This window comes from Aedes aegypti, chromosome 3, assembly GCF_002204515.2.
Source record: "Aedes aegypti strain LVP_AGWG chromosome 3, AaegL5.0 Primary Assembly, whole genome shotgun sequence".
Lineage (NCBI taxonomy): Eukaryota > Metazoa > Arthropoda > Insecta > Diptera > Culicidae > Aedes > Aedes aegypti.
The window spans coordinates 204627388-204635229 of NC_035109.1; positions in this window are offsets into that span (position 1 = coordinate 204627388).

Below are 7842 nucleotides of genomic sequence, written 5' to 3' on the forward strand. Positions count from 1 at the left end.
AATTTCACTAATGCTATCCACACCCGAGTTTCCCTACACGGCTTTACTATTTCGTTTACGATATCACATAATTGGTTAAACCACCAGGAGCACCAATCGCTTAGTCGTTAATGTGGAACACGATAAAAGCGCGTAATTGATCAAAAACATATTTTTGCATTTCAACAAAGTTTACAACAATCGGTAGAAAATCGATTCCTGCACACCTAAAATCAATGTCACGATAGCACCTTTCAATTTACATTTGTATCGTATATCTTATCGAATATAAAATTTTGAAACATGCATCTTTCTACTCTTTTCCAGTCAAAATGAAAATTAAATGTACATAGAACTATGACCCTTTTTCCAAGTTTGTTCAGAAAAATCGAAGGTACACAACAAAAGAAAACTAACGATTTTTCCCAAGCCTGCCTTGATTGTCGTTGGTGAGCGGGAGTTATCTAGCAATTTAAAAAAGTGTTGTTCCATATTTCGTGTGAAGTTTTTTTCCATCTAAACCGAATTCTTCAGCAATGATGATTTATCACATCGGCTATATATATATAGGATTTGTCGAAACTTTTCGAAACAAGCAACATGCCAATGTGAACAATACTCTTGTAATTCTGAAGATTCATTTTTTTTTTCAATGATATAAAGATTTTACAAGATTAGACCTTCATTAGCCCAAAAATACTTTGATTCGATTCCCGACAAAGTCCAGGAAATGATCGATCTGAAAAATACTTTGACCTGGAAGCTTAAAGTGTCGCCGTACCTGCCATTCAGTGTACGATAGCAAAACTCCAGTTAATAAATTATCGAGTAAGTGATCTTATAACATAAGAATAAAACAGGCCATGTCCCATCTGTGGTGTTCAAGGTTCAATAAGATTTAACTTACACTTGTCAACTAAAACTCGAACTGGATTATACGGACCTACTTAATGGAAAATTATTACCGGCAATAATCTCTGTACAAGAAAGAAGTGTGACTGACTAAATGTACCGTACATCAGTCTTGCTCAGAAACGTTCAATATTCATTCTTACGGAAGACCCGAATATTGATTAACTTTAGACCGACGTTCATTAGAAATGAAATATCTTAAAAGTTCGCCGAAGTTGCGGCTGTTGAACTTCTAAATGACACTCGGATTATCAATCAATCAATCAATCAATATTCAATTTAACAACACCGATAAAATCCAACTTAGGGCAAAATTAATTTCTACCCAGCGATAGCCTCCCCAGTGGGTTAAAATAACTTAAATTCAATAAAACCAAAATTTGGTTTATTCCACGGAATTTTATCATTGAGTCGCATTCCTATTTGTTTCTTCCAATCTACGACTGAAAACTAAATGGAATTTACTGAAATTTGAGTTTTTCAAAACTTATTTTGTGGGTTGTCTGATTTCTCCGTGTATGATTAGCGAGAGGAAACAAAACCACTTCTCGAAAACTTATTCATACAGACTCAAGTCAAAAAAGTATGCAAACTTACTTTATCGATTCTACGTGTTTCGCAGGCAGAATTCTACACGTACCGCTCTGAACCAACTCGATTTTTCACTTTTAGAACGTTTAATTTCCGGATTTACAAAACGACGAAAGTAAGATTTTCAACTTTCGCAACCTAACCACTACTTTCGCCACCCCGCTGTATGAAGAGACAAAGTGACTTAACCACGAATCAAAACAAAACACTACTTGAGTCGATTTTACACTGGTAGAAAAACGTCGAAAGTAACTGAATGAAACGGCTTATCATTTTGTTATAATTATTTTTGTGGGAAATAATAGGAACTCCATAGTTTTTGAACGCGAGCTCATTGTATGCAAAATTTAAGAAATGTACGCGTCGAAAAAATGTTAAAAAGGTGATTCATTTTAAAACAGTTTTAGAAGACAGGTTGCGATTCTTCTGAATTAATTTTCTCAAAACCGTATGCAAGTTACTTACGTCGATTTGAAAAAGTAATCGAGACTTGGGCATCTTACCTCTTTACTCCAAAACTGTGAGAGTGTGATATACCGCATCTCGCGTGAACGCTTCTAGTTCATTTCACCATCACATGACAACTATCTTTCACGCAATAATCTCATTTTTTGTGATTTCTCCTTCTTCGTACCAAATACATAATTATACGTGATGCGAAAAAATCTCGCACCGACGAACTTAAAAAAAAAACGTTGGAGATAGTCGCCGCGATAAATAATCGCACAATGCACAGTAATTTCCACTTTTTTTTAACCACACGTACAACACTGTCAACACAGAACACCGATGACAAACTCTTCAATCAGAAACCCTGCTCTAGCAGATTGCAGCTAACATAATGTGGCATCATCACATGACCAAATGCAGGACGCTGCGATGTTTTGTTTTTTTTTTTTCGTTTACACAGTCTTGTTACCGAGCAGGTTACGAACATTTCTTTCATAATGATACGGGAACGATTCAAGTTCCCTACCAACTACGTCATTGTCGTGAATTTGGCTAACTATGAGCTCCCGAAACAATAAACTAGCACCTACTTTCCACTCGATGCGTCCGTTCTCGCGTAAATCCGTTTCAAAACTGATTTGTTTACGTCTTTTGGCGCATTAAAACCCTTTACGGGCCCTGTGCGCATTCAAACCCTCGCGACTCCAAAAGCCTTTTATTTTGTTTTACACTCTGATTAACAAATACTCAATAGTGTAAATAAGTTACTCTTTATACATTCTGAACTATTTCTCACGAGTTCTCTGTCGACTCATTATACTGTTTCAGCATTCTATAGTTACTCAAAACATCTTCATGCATCTATTCTCTACACTTTTGTATATTCTTTCCTCATACAAAAAGCACAATTTTATTCTCTTCATACACTATTACATCTATTCCCTACAGCATTGACAAGTGATCAATTTCACCCCGAAATGAGATCCCCCGAATTTTTATTTTAGAGATATTTTTAGCACTAAAATGACATCTATTAGAAAATTTCGATACATGAGCCAATGAGGCTCACCTTCGTACTTATTTTTCTGCATTTAGTTGTTTGGCATTGTCAACATTATAGAACACATATAGAAAAAACCGCGAAAAATGATCAATTTCACCCGAAATTACGGTATATGTGTAGTGGCGCAACGTCGAAAATAGCCTCAAGCGCTGCTGTGGGAGTTGTAGAGAACGCACCAGACATCGCCATCAAGCACATCCTTTGGGGATGGCCAAATTTTGATTGGATTGTTCTCACTTCGCCCTTTTGCCACCACACAAGACATCCATATGCCAATATTGGTCGAACAACTGTTGTGTAAATCCATTTGATATATTTGGGTTTGAAGTTTACCAAGTTTACCAAGTTTTACCAAAGGTTCGCCGGCATTGACCGAAGGCCATGCAAGCTTTTTTGACGCTGAAATCAATGTGAGGTGTCCATGAAAGTTTGGAATCTCTAATGACTCCGACATACTTTACTTGATCAGTCACATTAATCTCAGCGCCAAAAAGACGTAAAGGTCGAATTCCATCGCGGTTTCGTCTTTCCGTAAAAAGAACAATAGATTTTTTATTCGGGTTAACCGAAAGGCCATATTAGCGACACCAACTATCGACTACCTGAAGGGCACTTTGCATCAGGTCGAAAAGGGTGCTTATGCATATACCAACTATCAGAGCTAGATAGTCGTCGCAAATCCATAAGTTGGAAAACCGCAATTATTAAGTTGCCTCAATAGCGTACCTGCTACGAGATTCCACAAAAGTGGTGACAAGACTCCCCCTTGGGGGCATCCGCATACACTCAATTTTCGAATCGCTGCTTGACGCAATGTCGAGAAGAGATGTCGGTTTTTGAGCATTTGATGAATCCAATTGATAATCATTGTAGGTAGCCCATGGTTTCGTGCGGCTTCCAATATGGCATCGAAAGACAAGTTATCAAAGGCACCCTCAATATCCAAGAAAACACCCATACAGGATTGCTTCTGAGCGAATGCTTTCTCGATATCGTATACAACTGTGTGTAAAAGAGTCACAGTGGACTTTCCAGATTGGTAAGCATGTTGATTCACATGACGAGCCATGTTTGCCAAATGAACATCACGGATGTGATGATCGATAATGCGTTCCAGACATTTCAGAAGAAAAGAGGTCAGACTGATTGGTCTAAAACTCTTCGCTTCTTCAAACGACGCACGTCCTCCTTTCGGGATAAACTTTACAGTAATATCACGCCAGGATCTGGGAATGTACCCGGTAGCAAAACTGCTTACAAGTAGCTTTTTCAAAATAGTTTGATAAACTCAAATCCCTTTTGGAGCAGAACAGGATAAATCCCATCCGCTCCTGGAGATTTGAAATGAGCAAAACTATTAAGTGCCCATTGAATCGATTCAGTAGTTACGATTCTACGAGCCGAGGCCAGAGACTCGTAACTACATGAAAAGACATTTGGTTCATCCGTAGATGCTATGTCCACACATCCGGGGAAGTGTGTATTGAATAAACATTCTAAAACTTCTTCATCGGAATAAGTAAAGTCACCATTAGGTAAGCGAATATCGTTCACTTGAAAATCCTTAGATTTTGTAAGGATTTTGTTCAGCCGACTGACTTCACTCAAACTGGAAACATTTGTACAAAGGTTTTTCCAGCTGGATCGTTCAGCAGAACGAAGAGCCTTCTTGAGCGGACTTGAACGACTCTGATCCTGCTGAACGGCGTCTGTTCCAACTCTTTCTACATTGTTTCCTGAGTCTAGTCAGATCGGAATTCCACCATGGGGTCCCTCTTGTAGTCTTTACAGACCGCAGAGGACATGCTTCTTCAAAGACTTCTATAATGTAGGATGTTGTAGTATCACTTGGATTTTCAATGGACGGAGAATATCCATGAAATTTGGTCGTAACCAATTCAATATAGAGTTCCCAGTTTGTTGACCGGGGATTCCTAAAAATGCGAAGTCTGCGCAGTTACATTTGAATGTTCAAAGAAGATGTAGCGATGATCAGATAATGATTCCTCATCTGATACATGCCAATTCGTCAACTCGTGACTTATTCTATTCGAGCAGAGCGTTATGTCTAACACTTCTTCTCTATAAGAAACCATGAAGGTTGGGCGATTGCCTATGTTAAGTAATCCAAGATCTGTACTACTTAAGTATTCCATCAGACTGGAGCCTCTCAAATTGAAATCTGAGCTGCCCCAGATGATGTGATGAGCATTGGCATCACTGCCCACAATCAGCGGAAGGCCTTTTGTTACGCAGTGTACGACAACTTGTTTGAAATCATCCGTTGGGGATGGTTCATCATGTGGTAAATATACCGAACAATAAACGTATTTCCTGTTGAGGTCACCAACAGAAACATCGATTGAAACAGCACATACATCTCTGGTAGTTAACTCAGAAATGAGTCTAGATACGATTGCTTTATTAACGAGCACGCATGCACGGGGCATGAAGCGCGAGTTTGCTATTTCAAGTTTGCTGAAAGTAGCAAAAACTGGGTCCACTAGGTTACCTAGATAGAAGTTCCCTCTACGAAAGTAGGGTTCTTGAACTAGCGCCACTTGGGCTGCACCATTTTGCATGAGTCTGCAAAGATTGATCGTTGCTGTTGTTTTATGCTGAAGATTGATCTGAGCTAACCTAACCGTAGCCACTACCCAAACTAGGCAGGATTAAGCTTTTTGCAATCTCAGCACGAAAAAGACCAGCAACGAAAACACCAGATCGGTATCTATTTAAAGTCGCCAAAGGCGAAAGAGCACAGAAAACACTGTGTAAACGCATAATGCGAATCCATATAGGTGATAATTTAAATTAAATGTCAACATATTCATAATCCCACCCTTATTAAGCCTCAGGATAGAGACTGAAGAAGGACAGCTGATTATCTCGGAGAAACACAAGGTCACCTGCACCATTGCTCCGGGTAGCACAGGAAGGACTCAATACTGTGGAGGGCGCCCTGGTACCCCACAGGCTCCGTTAGCGGTTAGGTTTTATTTAGACCCCCCTAACCATTCATTCCTAGGCACGGTACGCATCACACCATAAATTAGGGGTCACCTGTGAGGTGGACTTTTACCACCGGAACAGGCAGTCCGTAGTGTTAATTCTTAGCCAGTTGAAACAACCGCTACCGACACTACGCGGCTATCTAGGCTGCTCGGGAAAAGGAGGTTAATATTGATGATTAACTCCTGACGTGCCCAAGCAGCCAGTTTACTTCTTATATTTCACTGATCAAAAAATGTAAACAAACCACCTCCAGAGTATCGCCATAATTAGGGGTGCTCATACACTCTTTGTACCAGTTATCGACATATTGGAAATAACACGATTTCCAACTTAAAACAGTAGATTTGATTGCTCACCAGCTAAATTTATTCATTTCAGTGGCGGCCCTTCACATAGAATTTTGCAAAATATACCGTTAATTACCGAACTCACAGGCTTCAGGACATTTCGTCGAATGACGTTTGGTTAAATGACGTTTGGTCGAAAGTACATTTGGTCGAAGGGACATTTGGTCGAATGGACGTTTGGTCGAATGACGATTAGTTAAACGGAGATTTGGTCGAAAGCTTATTTTGAATTGGTGGTGAAAAAATATTTGGTAAAATGTATTAATTTTATCTAAGCTTTGCAAAGTTGGTAGTATAACATATTCTTTTCAATAATCTGAATGAAGTTGGGGCATTTTATCTAGTCATATTTTTAAATTTCATGCATCTATTTGTTTGTGATATGTCAATAATTTTCACTGGATCTGTTTTGCACCTGAGTATTTTTTGTAAAGCCACCTCATTTTTTACTAATCTCTTTTTTTTTATTTTAGGCATCGATACGAGAATAGCGTTTAGTCTAGACACGACTGATAAGTATAAAGATGAAGGGGTACAGAACTACAGAAGGGTATTGAGAGAACTGCATTTTGTACAAGGAGTAAATACAACCAAACCCGGCTCGGCTGTTATCAGCCTCCTGACACCGCCCATACTACCCCATTGGAAAATAACGAGCAAACATATCTGGTTCCCACTGGGAAGTGGTCCCCACTGACAACTCAATGTTTGTAAACAAATAGTCGTTTAAGGACTAACAATCGATGAAGGCGAAATCTTTTTTGTCGAAAAATTTATTTTCTCGCAACAACAGTTATATTAGCACAAACAAACGGTTACAAACTATTCGTTTGCAGTACAGCAAGTTAATTAGAGTTGATATGGTTAGCGAGGAACACATTTGAATATCGGAGAAAAATTTATCTAATATGATTACGCCAATGTAGGTTCTTGAGTTTGATGCTGACCTCGAAAACATGGCTGCCTAGCACCGGGCTGGCCGTTATATGTTTCACAAACCTCCGTAAACCTCATGAATCTCATCACGGTTTACGCCGTTGATCTCACGAAAAAATAGGAAACTTATATTCCTTATAAATTATGAATTGTCTGCAGATTGTGTATGTATTAGATGTATAAATTATGATCTCCGACAATGTCTATGTCGTTCATGAATAGATCCATGCTCCATACATGCTATTACATAGCAACAACTGGGAAGTAAGTCGATTTAAACCATCGGTTTATCATTTGCAGGAGACAGACCATGTATTGGATCTTAAAAATATGACCTAGGGTGGAGCTGTGGTGAAGCTTCGTTCAAATAAAAAAGGGTCATAAAACGACCACAATTTGGGCTGTTTAATAAAGCGAGAGTATTTCCTGAATCCCTAAATACGTTCACCTGCCACCCAAGGTCTGTTTTGCAGTAGAAGCTCAAACAAAATCAGTAGTATTTGATCTTTGAAGTAATTGTTTTGGCATCAAATTTGTCGTAACACTTAT